Consider the following 14,598-nt stretch of genomic DNA (forward strand, 5'->3'; position numbering starts at 1 on the left):
ACAATAGCCTGCAACCTGAATGGAAACAACCTCTCAATAATATCAAGATGAATAGATTGCAAAGCTGCACTTGAAACATCAAGTAACTGTATAAGCTATGAATAATTATTATTGCCAAGTGACAATAAACTGGTATTGTTTAAAATAGTTATTTCAACTGATTTTCAAGATCTACAACTTCTTCATAGTTTTACACCACAGCCGTTTAGTAATTCACCCACATTTTTTACTTTGACCTCTCAGAATATAATCAATAAAAAGTAAGTAGAGGAGGTAAATTCCATGAGCACATCGAATAGGGTAACTGCCCCCTGTAATTCTCACAGAAACCACTTTACATCAGAATCCCCCCCCCCCAACACTTTCCCTGGCTGCCACTACTCTTGCTCAACTAAAAATGCTATCTGTCTCATTAAAACTTTTTAAGTCACTAACAAAACGATTCTGAGGTAAGTTGATCTAATATTTCATAATTTAGAAAAGTTATATTTATAATATAATTAAGTTAGATCTATAAACTTTTTATATACAGTGCATTCAGAAAGTATTCAGACCCCTTGACTTTTTCCACATATTGTTACATTACAGCCTTATTCTAAAATGGATTAAATAGTTTTTTCCCCCCTCATCAATCTACACACAATACCCCATAAATTACGAAATTCTTCGAAAAAAAACAGAAATATCACATTACTCAGTACTTTGTTGAAGCACCTTTGGCAGCGATTACAGCCTCGACTACAAACTTGGCACACCTGTATTTGGGGAGTTTCTCCCATTCTTCTCTGCAGATCCTCTCCAGCTCTGTCGGTTGGATGGGGAGTGTCGCTGCGCAGCTATTTTCAGGTCTCTCCAGAGATGTTTGATCGGGTTCAAGTCCGGGCTCTGGCTGGGCCACTCAAGGACATTCAGAGACTTGTCCCGAAGCCACTCCTGCGTTGTCCTGGCTGTGTGTTTAGGGTCGTTGTCCTGTTGGAAAGTGAACCTTAGCCCCAGACTGAAGTCCTGAGCGCCCTGGCGCAGGTTTTCATCAAGGATCTCTCTGTACTTTGCTCCTTTCATCTTTCCCTCAAACCTGACTAGTTTCCCAGTCCCTGCCGCTGCTGCCACCACCACACTTCACCGTAGGGATGGTGCCAGGTTTCCTCCAATCTTGGTTTCAGCAGACCAGAGAATCTTGTTTTATTGTGTTCAGAGATAGATGGGAGGGGTTGAGTGGAGCTTAAGGGTGGGACTAAAAATAACTAATGTAAAATATACTGTGTCCGTAAAATGTATATAGGTTCAGACATTTTGTGAAACAGCACAGTTGAAAAATATATGGCAAATAGAAATCAAAACTGGATGGTCTTCAGAGATAGATGGGAGGGTTTGAATGTAGCTGAAGGATGGGACTAAAAACAAACAAAAGAAAACTGTTGTAAAATATACTGTGTCCATGAAGTGTATATAGTACAGTGGGGAGAACAAGTATTTGATACACTGCCGATTTTGCAGGTTTTCCTACTTACAAAGCATGTAGAGGTCTGTAATTTTTATCATAGGTACACTTCAACTGTGAGAGACGGAATCTAAAACAAAAATCCAGAAAATCACATTGTATGATTTTTAAGTAATTAATTTGCATTTTATTGCATGACATAAGTATTTGATCACCTACCAACCAGTAAGAATTCCGGCTCTCACAGACCTGTTAGTTTTTCTTTAAGAAGCCCTCCTGTTCTCCACTCCTTACCTGTATTAACAGCACCTGTTTGAACTCGTTACCTGTATAAAAGACACCTGTCCACACACTCAATCAAACAGACTCCAACCTCTCCACAATGGCCAATATCAGAGAGCTGTGTAAGGACATAAGGGATCAAATTGTAGACCTGCACAAGGCTGGGATGGGCTACAGGACAATAGGCAAGCAGCTTGGTGAGAAGGCAACAACTGTTGGCGCAATTATTAGAATATGGAAGAAGTTCAAGATGACGGTCAATCACCCTCGGTCTGGGGCTCCATGCAAGATCTCACCTCGTGGGGCATCAATGATCATGAGGAAGGTGAGGGATCAGCCCAGAACTACATGGCAGGACCTGGTCAATGACCTGAAGAGACCTGGGACCACAGTCTCAAAGAAAACCATTAGTAACACACTACGCCGTCATGGATTAAAATCCTGCAGCGCACGTAAGGTCCCCCTGCTCAAGCCAGCGCATGTCCAGGCCCGTCTGAAGTTTGCCAATGACCATCTGGATGATCCAGAGGAGGAATGGGAGAAGGTCATGTGGTCTGATGAGACAAAAATAGAGCTTTTTGGTCTAAACTCCACTCGCCGTGTTTGGAGGAAGAAGAAGGATGAGTACAACCCCAAGAACACCATCCCAACCATGAAGCATGGAGGTGGAAACATCATTCTTTGGGAATGCTTTTCTGCAAAGGGGACAGGACGACTGCACCGTATTGAGGGGAGGATGGATGGGGCCATGTATCGCGAGATCTTGGCCAACAACCTCCTTCCCTCAGTAAGAGCATTGAAGATTAGTCGTGGCTGGGTCTTCCAGTATGACAACGACTCGAAACACACAGCCAGGGCAACTAAGGAGTGGCTCCGTAAGAAGCATCTCAAGGTCCTGGAGTGGCCTAGCCAGTCTCCAGACCTGAACCCAATAGAACATCTTTGGAGGGAGCTGAAAGTCCATATTGCCCAGCGACAGCCCCGAAACCTGAAGGATCTGGAGAAGGTCTGTATGGAGGAGTGGGCCAAAATCCCTGCTGCAGTGTGTGCAAACCTGGTCAAGACCTACAGGAAATGTATGATCTCTGTAATTGCAAACAAAGGTTTCTGTACCAAATATTAAGTTCTGCTTTTCTGATGTATCAAATACTTATGTCATGCAATAAAATGTAAATTAATTACTTAAAAATCATACAATGTGATTTTCTGGATTTTTGTTTTAGATTCCGTCTCTCACAGTTGAAGTGTACCTATGATAAAAATTACAGACCTCTACATGCTTTGTAAGTAGGAAAACCTGCAAAATCGGCAGTGTATCAAATACTTGTTCTCCCCACTGTATGTATGAGCGGGAAGTAGAAGCCTAAGTGTTGTTGTCCATTAGTTTACTCAAATTAGGGGAGGGGTGGTAAGGTTAGGGGAAAATAAAGGAAAATAAATAAATAAAAAACACACACACACACACAAATATATATATACAGTACCAGTCAAAAGTTTGGACACACCTACTCATTCAAGGGTTTTTCTTTCTTTCGTTTTTTACTATTTTCTACATTGTAGAATAACAGTGAAGACATCAAAACTATGAAATAACACATATGGAATAATGTACTAACCCAAAAAGTGTTAAACAAATCAAAATATATTTTCTATTTTAGATTCTTCAAAGTAGCCACCCTTTGCCTTGATGACAGCTTTGCACACTCTTGGCATTCTCTCAACCAGCTTCACGAGGAATGCTTTTCCAATAGTCTTGAAGGAGTTCCCACATTTGCTGAGCACTTGCTGGCTGCTTCTCCTTCACACAAATTCAGACAGCTGATGTTCTGAAAGAGCTGAAAAATCTGGACCCCTACAAATCAGCTGGGCTAGACAATCTGGACCCTTTCTTTCTAAAATTAGCCGCCGAAATTGTCGCAACCCCTATTACTAGCCTGTTCAACCTCCCTTTCGTAACGTCTGAGATCCCCAGAGATTGGAAAGCTGCCGCGGTCATCCCCCTCTTCAAAGGGGGTGACACTCTAGATCCAAACTGTTACAGACCTATATCCATCATGCCCTGCCTTTCGAAAGTATTTGAAAGCCGAGTTAACAAACAGATCACCGACCATTTCGAATCCCACCGTACCTTCTCCGCTATGCAATCTGGTTTCCGAGCTGGTCATGGGTGCACCTCAGCCACGCTCAAGGTCCTAAACGATATTATAACGCGATCGATAAAAGACAGTACTGCGCAGCCGTCTTCATCGACCTGGCAAAGGCTTTCGACTCTGTCAACCACCGCATTCTTATTGGCAGACTAAATAGCCTTGGTTTCTCTAATGACTGCCTTGCCTGGTTCACCAACTACTTCTCAGATAGAGTTCAATGTGTCAAATCGGAGGGCCTGTTGTCTGGACCTCTTTCCGTCTCTATGGGGGTGCCACAGGGTTCAATTCTCGGGCCGACTCTATTCTCTGTGTATATCAATGATGTCGCTCTTGCTGCTGGTGACGCTCGGATCCACCTCTATGCGGATGACACCATTTTGTATACATCTGGCCCTTCATTGGACACTGTGTTAACAAACCTCCAAACGAGCTTCAACGCCATACAACACTCCTTCCGTAGCCTCCAACTGCTCTTAAACACGAGTAAAACTAAATGCATGCTCTTCAACCGAACGCTGCTTGCACCCGCCCACCCGACTAGAATCACTACTCTCGGCGGGTCTGACCTAGAGTATGTGGACAACTACAAATACCTAGGTGTCTGGTTAGACTGTAAGCTCTCCTTCCAGACTCACATTAAGCATCTCCAATCAAAAGTTAGATCTAGAATCGGCTTCCTATTTCGCAACAAAGCCTCCTTCACTCATGCTGCCAAACATGCCGTCGTAAAACTGACTATCCTACCGATCCTTGACTTTGGCGATGTCATTTACAAAATAGCCTCCAACACTCTACTTAGCAAATTGGATGTAGTCTATCACAGTGCCATCCGTTTTGTCACCAAAGCCCCATATACTACCCACCATTGTGACCTGTACACCATTGTGACCTCTTGTTGGCTGGTCCTCACTACATATTCGTTGCCAAACCCACTGGCTCCAGGTCATCTATAAATCACTGCTAGGCAAATCCCCATCTTATCTTAGCTCACTGGTCACCATAGCAACACCCACCCGTAGTCTGCGCTCCAGCAGGTATATCTCACTGGTCATCCCCAAAGCCAACACCTCCTTTGGCCGCCATTCCTTCCAGTTCTCTGCTGCCAATGACTGGAACGAACTGCAAAAATCTCTGAAGCTGGAGACTCTTATCTCCCTCACTAATTTTAAGCGTCAGTTGTCAGAGCAGCTTACCGATCACTGCACCTGTACACAGCCAATCTGAAATTATCCCACCCAACTACCTTATCCTGTCACACCCTGGCTCTGGGACTCTATATGTTGAGCCAGGGTGTGTATATTCTATGTGTTGTGTTTCTATGTCGGGATTCTAGTTTTGTATTTCTGTGTTGGCCAGAGTGGTTCCCAATCAGTGCAACGAGTGTCAGCTGTTGCTGGTTGTCTCTGATTGGGAGCCATATTTATAGAGGCTGTTTTCCCACAATAGTTGTGGGATCTTGTTCCAGTTGGTTTGTTCCTTTTGGTCTGTACCGTAGGACTGCACGTATCGTTTGTTGTTTTGTTCGAGTGTTTACTCTCTTTAAATAAATATGTTTGCCTGCAACGCTGCGTCTTGGTCCACTCTCTCTAACGATCGTGACAGAAGATCCCACCATACCAGGACCAAGCAGCGTGTCCAGGAGCAGGCGGCCTGGACATGGGAGGAAGCGCCGGGAAAGGAGCTGGAGAGGTTGGCGATGGCCCAGGTGGGCAAATCGTAGTCCTGGGAGGACATGCTCGGGGGCAAAGGGCCATGGGCTAAGATTAAGGCCCTGGCGAGAGAGGAGCAACGGCGTCAACAGTGTCGTCGTCGGACGGACGAGAGGCAACCCCAGAAATTTTTTAGGGGGGGGCACACGGCATGGGCGACTGGGCAGCAGGAGGCTGCCACAGGGCGAAATGGGAGACGAGGAGAGAAGGCCACCGGGTTACGGGAGCCATTGGTGAGAGGAGGGAAGGAAGTTGTAGAGGCACGGCGAGAGGTACTGAGGTGTATTGCCAGTCCGGTCCGGCCCGTTCCTGATCCCCGTTTAAGGCCAGTGGTGTGTGTTCCCAGTACGGTCCGGCCTGTTCCTGTTCCTCGCACCAAGCCTACGGTTCGCGTCGCCAGCCCGGCCCGGCCTGTTCCTGTCCTTCGCACCAAGCCTACGGTGCGCGTCGCCAGCCCGGCCTGTTCCTGCCCCTCGCACCAAGCCTACGGTGCGCGTCGCCAGCCCGGCCCGGCCTATTCCTGCTCCTCGCACCAAGTCTACGGTGCGCATCGCCAACCCGGCCCGGCCTGTTCCTGCCACTCGCACCAAGCCTACGGTGTGCGTCGCCAGCCCGGCCCGGCCTGTTCCTGCTCCTCGCACCAAGCCTACGGTGCGCGTCGCCAGCCCGGCCCGGCCTGTTCCTGCCCCTCGCACCAAGCCTACGGTGCGCGTCGCCAGCCCGGCCCGGCCCGGCCTGTTCCTGCCACTCGCACCAAGCCTACGGTGTGCGTCGCCAGCCCGGCCCGGCCTGTTCCTGCTCCTCGCACCAAGCCTACGGTGCGCGTCGCCAGCCCGGCCCGGCCTGTTCCTGCCCCTCGCACCAAGCCTATGGTGTGCGTCGCCGGCCCGGCCTGTTCCTGCCCTTCGCACCAAGCCTACGGTGTGCGTCGCCAGCCCGGCCCGGCCTGTTCCTGCCCCTCGCACCAAGCCTACGGTGCACGTCGCCAGCCCGGCCCGGCCTGTTCCTGCCCTTCGCACCAAGCCTACGGTGTGTGTCGCCAGCCCGGCCCGGCCTGTTCCTGCCACTCGCACCAAGCCTACGGTGTGCGTCGCCAGCCCGGCCCGGCCTGTTCCTGCCACTCGCACCAAGCCAGGGGTGCGAGTCGTCAGCCCGGTCCGGCCCGTTCCTGCTCCACGCACCAAGCCAGGGGTGCGCATCGTCAGCCCGGTCCGGCCCGTTCCTGCTCCACGCACCAAGCCAGGGGTGCGAGTCGTCAGCCCGGTCCGGCCCGTTCCTGCTCCACGCACCAAGCCAGGGGTGCGCATCGTCAGCCCGGTCCGGCCCGTTCCTGCTCCACGCACCAAGCCAGGGGTGCGCATCGTCAGCCCGGTCCGGCCCGTTCCTGCTCCACGCACCAAGCCAGGGGTGCGCATCGTCAGCCCGGTCCGGCCCGTTCCTGCTCCACGCACCAAGCCAGGGGTGCGCATCGTCAGCCCGGTCCGGCCCGTTGCTGCTCCACGCACCAAGCCAGGGGTGCGCATCGTCAGCCCGGTCCGGCCCGTTCCTGCTCCACGCACCAAGCCAGGGGTGCGCGTCGTCTGTCCGGCACAACCCGTGCCTGGGTCACCGGTGCCTGGCCAGAGTGGTTCCCAATCAGAGGCAACGAGTGTCAGCTGTTGCTGGTTGTCTCTGATTGGGAGCCATATTTATAGAGGCTGTTTTCCCACAATAGTTGTGGGATCTTGTTCCAGTTGGTTTGTTCCTTTTGGTCTGTACCGTAGGACTGCACGTATCGTTTGTTGTTTTGTTCGAGTGTTTACTCTCTTTAAATAAATATGTTTGCCTGCAACGCTGCGCCTTGGTCCACTCTCTCTAACGATCGTGACATATCCCCATATTGTTATTTATTTTGCTAATTTGCACCCCAGTATCTCTATTTGCACATCATCTTTTGCACATCTATCATTCCATCTATCATTCACGAAATGGTAACTATTTTGCACTATGGCCTATTTATTGCCTTACCTCCATAACTTACTACAATCGCACACACTGTATATATATTTTCTGTTGTATTTTTTACTTTATGTTTTGTTTACCCCATATGTAACTCTGTGTTGTTGTTTTTATCGCACTGCTTTGCTTTATTTTGGCCAGGTCGCAGTTGTAAATGAGTACTTGTTCTCAACTGGCTTACCTGGTTAAATAAAGGTGAAAAAATAAAAAAATAAAACCTCATCCCAAACCATTTCATTTGGGTTGAGGTCGGGTTATTGTGGAGGCCAGGTCATCTGGTGCAGCATTCCATCACTCTCCTTGGTCAAATAGCCCTTACACAGCCTGGAGGTGTGTTTTGGGTCATTGTCCTGTTGAAAAACAAATTAAAGTCCCACTAAGCGCAAACCAGATGGGATGGCTTATCACTGCAGAATGCTGTGGTAGCCATGCTGGTTAAGTGTGTCTTGAATTCTAAATAAATCACAAACAGTGTCACCAGCAAAGCACCCCCACACCATCACACCTCCTCCTCCATGCTTCACGGTGGGAACTACACATGCGGAGATCATCCGTTCACCTGCTCTGCGTCTCACAAAGACACGGCGGTTGGAACCAAAAATCTCAAATTTGGACTCATCAGACCAAAGGACAGATTTCCACCGGTCTAATGTCCATTGTTCGTGTTTCTTGGCCCAAGCAAGCCTCGTCTTGTTATTGGTGTCCTTTAGTAGTGGTTTCTTTGCAGCAATTCGACCATGAAGGCCTGATTCAGGCAGTCTCCTCTGAACAGTTGATGTTGAGATGTGTCTGTTACTATTTGGCCTGCAATCTGAGGTGCTGTTAAATCTAATTAACTTATCCTCCGCAGCAGAGGTAGCTCTGGGTCTCCCTTTCCTGTGGCGGTCCTCATGAGAGTCAGTTTTATCATAGCGCTTGATGGTTTTTGCGACTGCACTTGAAGAAACGTTCAATGCTCTTGAAATGTTTTGGATTGACAGATCTTCATGTCTTAAAGTAATGATGGACTGTCGTTTCTCTTTGCTTATTTGAGAGCTGTTCTTGCCATAATATGGACTTGGTCTTTTACCAAATAGGGCTATCTTCTGTATACCACCAATACCTTGTCACAACACAACTGATTGGCTCAAATGCATTAAGAAGGAAAGAAATTCCACAAATTATCTTTTAACAAAGCACACCTGCTAATTGAAATGAATTCCAGGTGACTACCTCATGAAGCTGGTTGAGAGAATGCCAAGATTGTGCAAAGCTGTCATCAAGGCAAAGGATGGCTACTTTGAAGAATCTCAAATATAAAATATATTTTGATTTGTTTAACACTTTATTGGTTCCTACATGATTCCATATGTGTTATCTCATAGTTTTGATGTCTTCACTATTATTCTACAATGTAGAAAATAGTAAAAATAAAGAAAAACCCTTAAATGAGTAGGTGTGTCCAAACTTTTGACTGGTACTGTGTGCGTGTGTGTATATATACAAAAAAATATATATGGGAGATTGGAAATAATGCAGACAATCACATTGATGGAAGGCACAATCTATCTGCAATATTAAAGCTGATGTACCCCCTAATTATTTTTACAAAAATAAAATAAGAAAGTGTTACATCATCATGAGACATGAACGTTTGAATGATGTAGTATGGAATCACTGAACTCTTTCAATCCTAAACAATGTATGTCATTTTATGATGAAAGTGGGAGCTTCTAAGGAAACAGATGTCTTTTGAGATTTTTAAATGTATTGTACAAACACTGAGATCTGTGAAAATATAAAAGCAGCAAATATACTGAACAAAAATATATACGCAACATGCAACAATTACAAAGGTTTAACTGAGTTACAGTTCATATGAGGAAAGTCAATTTAAATCAATTCATTAGGCCCAAATCTATGGATTTCACATGACTGGGAATACAGATATGCATATGTTAGTGACAGATACAGTACTTTAAAATAAATGGGCCTCAGGAACTCGTCACGGTATTTCTGTGCATTTAAATTGCCATCGATAAAATGCAATTGTGTTCATTGTCCGTAGCTTATGCCTGCCAATACCATATCCCCACCACCACGGGGCACTCTGTTCACAACATTGACATCAGACATGCTCGCCCACACAATGCCATACACGGGGTCTGTGGTTGTGAGGCCGGTTGAACGTACTGCTAAATTCTCTAAAACAACGTTAGCAGAGGCTTATGGTAGAGAAAGGAACATTAAATTATCTGGCAACAGCTCTGGTGGACATTCCTGCAGTCAGCATGCCAATTGCACGCTCCTTCAAAACTTGAGACATCTGTGGCATTGGGTTGTGACAAAACTGCACATTTTAGAGTGGCCTTTTATTGTCCCCAGCACAAGGTGCATCTGTATAATGATCATGCTGTTTAATCTGCTTCTTGATATGCCACACCTGTCAGGTGGATGGATTATCTTGGCAATGGAGAAATGCTCACTAACAGGGATGTAAACAAATGTGTGCACAACATTTGAGAGAAATAAGCTTTTTGTGCGTATGGAACATTTCTGGGATCTTTTATTTTAGCTCATGGAACATGGGACCAACACTTTACATGTTGCGTTTATATTTCTGTTCAGTGTACATTCATGAAATAAACATATTTATTTAAAGTGTCAATCAGCAGTTGAAACAATAACAAAGTGACCTCCTAACCCCTGTTTCTGCAAAAAGTTGAGGGATGGGGCTGTAGAAATGTAACCACTCAAATTCATAGGCAGGGCTATGGATGCAAGGACTGACAATCCATGACATCACAATTATAGTTTTAACCATGTTTTGAGGCTATATACTGTTTGTTTACATTTACTTTGTTTACAAACAGTGAAACAAGCTTATATTTTGGGTTCTGGTGGGGTACGACAGTTGAACTTAGCTCATGAGGCATTTATAAGTTATATTCTTAAAGAATCAACGGGTATATTTCATTAATTCAGAAGTCCAAAAATGGATATAGTAACTGCAGATTGCCCCTTTAATTTAAACATATTGTATTTTGTTCATGTCTAGTCCTGATATGTCTGTTTAGTATCTGAACACATTCATACACTCAAATAAACTAAATATCTGCGTAATATACAATTAAATAACAAGAACACTATCACATTTTACAGGACCACTGTAGGAGACAGACAGCTTTGGGAAACAACAAATCTCAAAATCACAGAGTTTAAACTGCTGCCCTACTCACCTTACAATAAATGAATATAATTGAACCTAGGGCAAGTTACATCACTTATTTAGCCAATCATAAGTTATACACATTAAAAGGGAAAGTGTGACATTTTGGCAATTAAGCCTTTTCTTCTATTTCCCCAGAGTCCGATGAACTCATGGATGCCATTGTTGTGTCTCTGCTTGCAGTTTGAAGGAAGTGGAAGGCCGTTTCTGGAGCCATTACTAACTAGTGTTAGCACAATGACTAGAAGTATACAGGAACAGCTAGCATGCTAGTTGTTCCTGTACACTTCCAGTAGAAAAAAGGGCTTAATTGCCAAAATGTCACAGTATCCCTTTATTAAGACCAATCACTGTGGAAAATAAGTCACCCTATGCCCATGCATGAATTGCAGCATTATTTAATAAAGTCCATAGTTTAATCAAAAAGTTAGCCACATTTAGAATGTTAAAGGTCAGTGCTGATGAGCACCTTACATGGGGAAAGCACAGAAATATCACCACTTATCCTTTCAGATATAGATTAAAAAGGTTTCATATACAGGCCTCCCAACTTCCATAATTCTAACTATAGACACACAAATTGATGTGGATATGTCTGCCTGTTGTCACATTGCTTTAAGCGTGCTAAAGCTGGTTGACTCATCAGCTTTTTGTGAGCTAACGCTAACTCTCCTACATCCACTGTATACGTCTCTCTTGGCAACTGTGTGCTCTGGAATGATGTGTTCGCTCAATGTAACGCCCTAACCTGCTTTTAAAGGCTTAATGACGTTGCTCATGCAGGTGTGTCATTTCATTTGACAGAAATAGCTCAACCATTACTCAAGGTTGAAAAATACGTGTTTTTTCCCCTTCAACATTTAACTCTAGTCATCCCGATCTCATTTTAAAACACCAGCCATAACAAAGCGAGTGACTAACCAGGTTGTTGGATGGCTCATTTTGCCTGAGTGAGACAGTGGTGCATTGATCAAGAGGGAGTGTGTGGGAGTTCTAGATGAGAAAGCTGGCAGTTTCTAAAGATGTTTGTCACACGCTGGAGTAATGGGGGCCCTGCAGGTAGTGATGCCCTGAGGCGATGCACTGGAGCAGCCAAATCTAGGTAGGGTTGGCATTGAAACGCTCTGACAACAATGTGCCAATGTGCATGATGGGGCTTCTCTCAGCAAGGAGAGGCACACAGACAGGCACAACACACCTCTTCAATAGTTATGCCAAAAATTGAGTAGGGGTGTTGGAGGATACTCAATCTCACAACACGTCAATTGACTATCATGTAGAAGCTCCAAACATTTGAGTCCAAAAAACGGAAGACAAACTCATTCCTATTCAGACCTGGGTAGAATACTTATTCAAAATATCGTAGTTGCGCTTGATTTAGCTTGTCAGGCACAACGGCACTAACAGAGTAGTCATGCAGGACAGGATAACTTTACCCTAGGCACAAGCCGGTCTGTCCCCTTACTGCATAGGCTATTTCAGTGGTTCATGTCTCTCTCCTCTTATCGCTCCGGCCCACCCTCTGTAATCTTAATAGAGATCACACTGTAGGCCTACACCTCGACAGTGTGCTGACCCCCGGCGTGGCCTCTGCTTATCGGCCCACCACAACTCTCTCTCCATCCACAACGTCCTCTGATGCCGGCCTCACTGGGGCCCTGGGAGCCATTTTGGTGCCGCGGTCACTCGTTTCCTTAAAGAAAAAGCGGAAACTGCACGGTAGGTCACAACGGATAAAGAACCCCCATCAACAAATGTAAAAGAGCGACGTGGATGGACGTGTCTAAAGTCGAGCGAGGCGCCACTCGACACGACGCGATTAGCTACTCAACTTGGGTGATTTACAAAAAGTATTTGCATAACTGCCCACGGATTCTCCAACTCAATTCCCTGTGCATAAACAAATCAAATCGAATATAAATAAGGCCATAAAAAGCAACAAGCCGAGCGGTTCCGCGTGTTGTTTCCCTGGGACTTTGCCCTTGTGGGGAAGCACGACACATGTAATTGGATGTAATAAATAACAGTGGAGAGATGTAACTCTACAGTATATCTAGGACCTTTGTGGAGAGGAGAGGTTGTTTGATGTTGGGTTTGGGTGATTGATGCTAATGTTAATGCTAACGGGCGGCTGCTTTATTTGCTTCTTTAATCAAGGACAGTATCATCGAAGCCATTGCACTGAGGTATAGGGATCCGAACGAATAGACGCAATGTAATAATCATAACATCGTTCAATAACCAGTTGCTCGCACAAGGGTGGGAACGAGGTGAATGGCTCATCCATGCGTGGGTGACAAACAAGCAGGAAAAAAGATCTGACAAGACATTTCACATTGCTTTTCCCCCTCCCCATGAGAGATAATGACAGACCCGTCATCCACCGAGCAGAAAGTTACACTTTTCACATCACAACACCAGGTGACAACCTGGCGGGCTCGCTCGGTGCACTCTGATTGGTTCCCTCTCTCAGGGATTGCTGACAGAAGTCAGGTAGCATAAAGAAGAGAGAACTGAATGAAGCGCAGGACACAGACACACAGCCATTGGCCATCAGTGGCCAGGGCACCTGGCTGGTAAAGTAATTAACCCTGCCGAGTGGTTGGCGTGGAAACCACTGACTCCAAGTGTCCCACCCCCTCCCCCTAGTTCCCTTGGCGATGATGGGGTGTCAAATCCCTCCACATCCAGCTGCCTCCTGCCTCCTCAAATCACACCTATTAGAGCCAGCAGGCCCCGTGGTGACCCAGCTGGGCCACTGTGTCTGTCTGTCTAGGGTAGTGTGTGTGTGTGTGTCCAGGGTAGGAGGGGAGGGGGGGAGGGGGGAGGGGGGCAGCTGGCTAGGCTGAAGCATGTGGAGCAAAGCATCTCACCACCACTCCCTGTGAGAATGTGATTAGATTGCAGTGCTGCCAAAATCACCACACTGGATCTCACACAAATTCACTGAGAGGCACATATAATCAGGCAGAGCTGTGCGTACACACACACACACACACACAGTGTTAACAAATACTATTTTAAACCAAACTACATTACTATTCTAAACAAATTGATACTAACATAAGGGTTGGGTATGGGTCGGGGATGTCTCTGTCAGAGATGTGGGGCTGAGATTAGTTTTGGCAGGCGCTGCACAGTGGGGACCATGGCCTAATTTGACCTGCCGTGGCGGAGGGACAAGTCCCCACTCACAGGGGGCAACAGCAAGCTACCCTGGCAGCGTTCTGCTCTGAGACCACCACCTGGCAACTACTTGACAACCAAAAATAGCATATATAATGAGTCTCCCAGATAATCCTGTCATAGGGAGAGGAGCAAAAGCAACCCTAGATGTCAATCAATCCGTGAAATAAGATTGTTATATTGTTGAGGCTAGATGTGTTTCTATTCTTCTAGATCAGGGATGGTCAAGCCTTCTGGGGGGGGCTATTGGGTGTGCAGGCTTTTGCATCAGCCATGCTCTAACACACTTGATTCAACTGCAGGACATTGATTCACTGATGTGTTAGAGCAGGGCTGGAGCAAAAGCCTGCACACCCAATAGCTCTCCAGGAAGGGTTGGCCACCTCTGCTTTGGATATTGGAATGTCACGTCTGATACAAAGGAATTGGATAACAAAGTCAAGCCATATCTAATCAGTCTGAGTCTTAATGCAATTCGTTGTAGGGACCTGAAGTGTTAAACAACGTGCATAGCTACTTTCCTTTGCAAATGAGAATAGAAATATGTCTAATATAAATTATACTGGTAGTGAGACGCGGGAGGATTCTGACTTCCCACAGTGCAAGTGGCAGGCTGTGACAGAC

The sequence above is a fragment of the Coregonus lavaretus genome (assembly GCF_964263955.1).
Source record: "Coregonus lavaretus genome assembly, chromosome: 39".
Lineage (NCBI taxonomy): Eukaryota > Metazoa > Chordata > Actinopteri > Salmoniformes > Salmonidae > Coregonus > Coregonus lavaretus.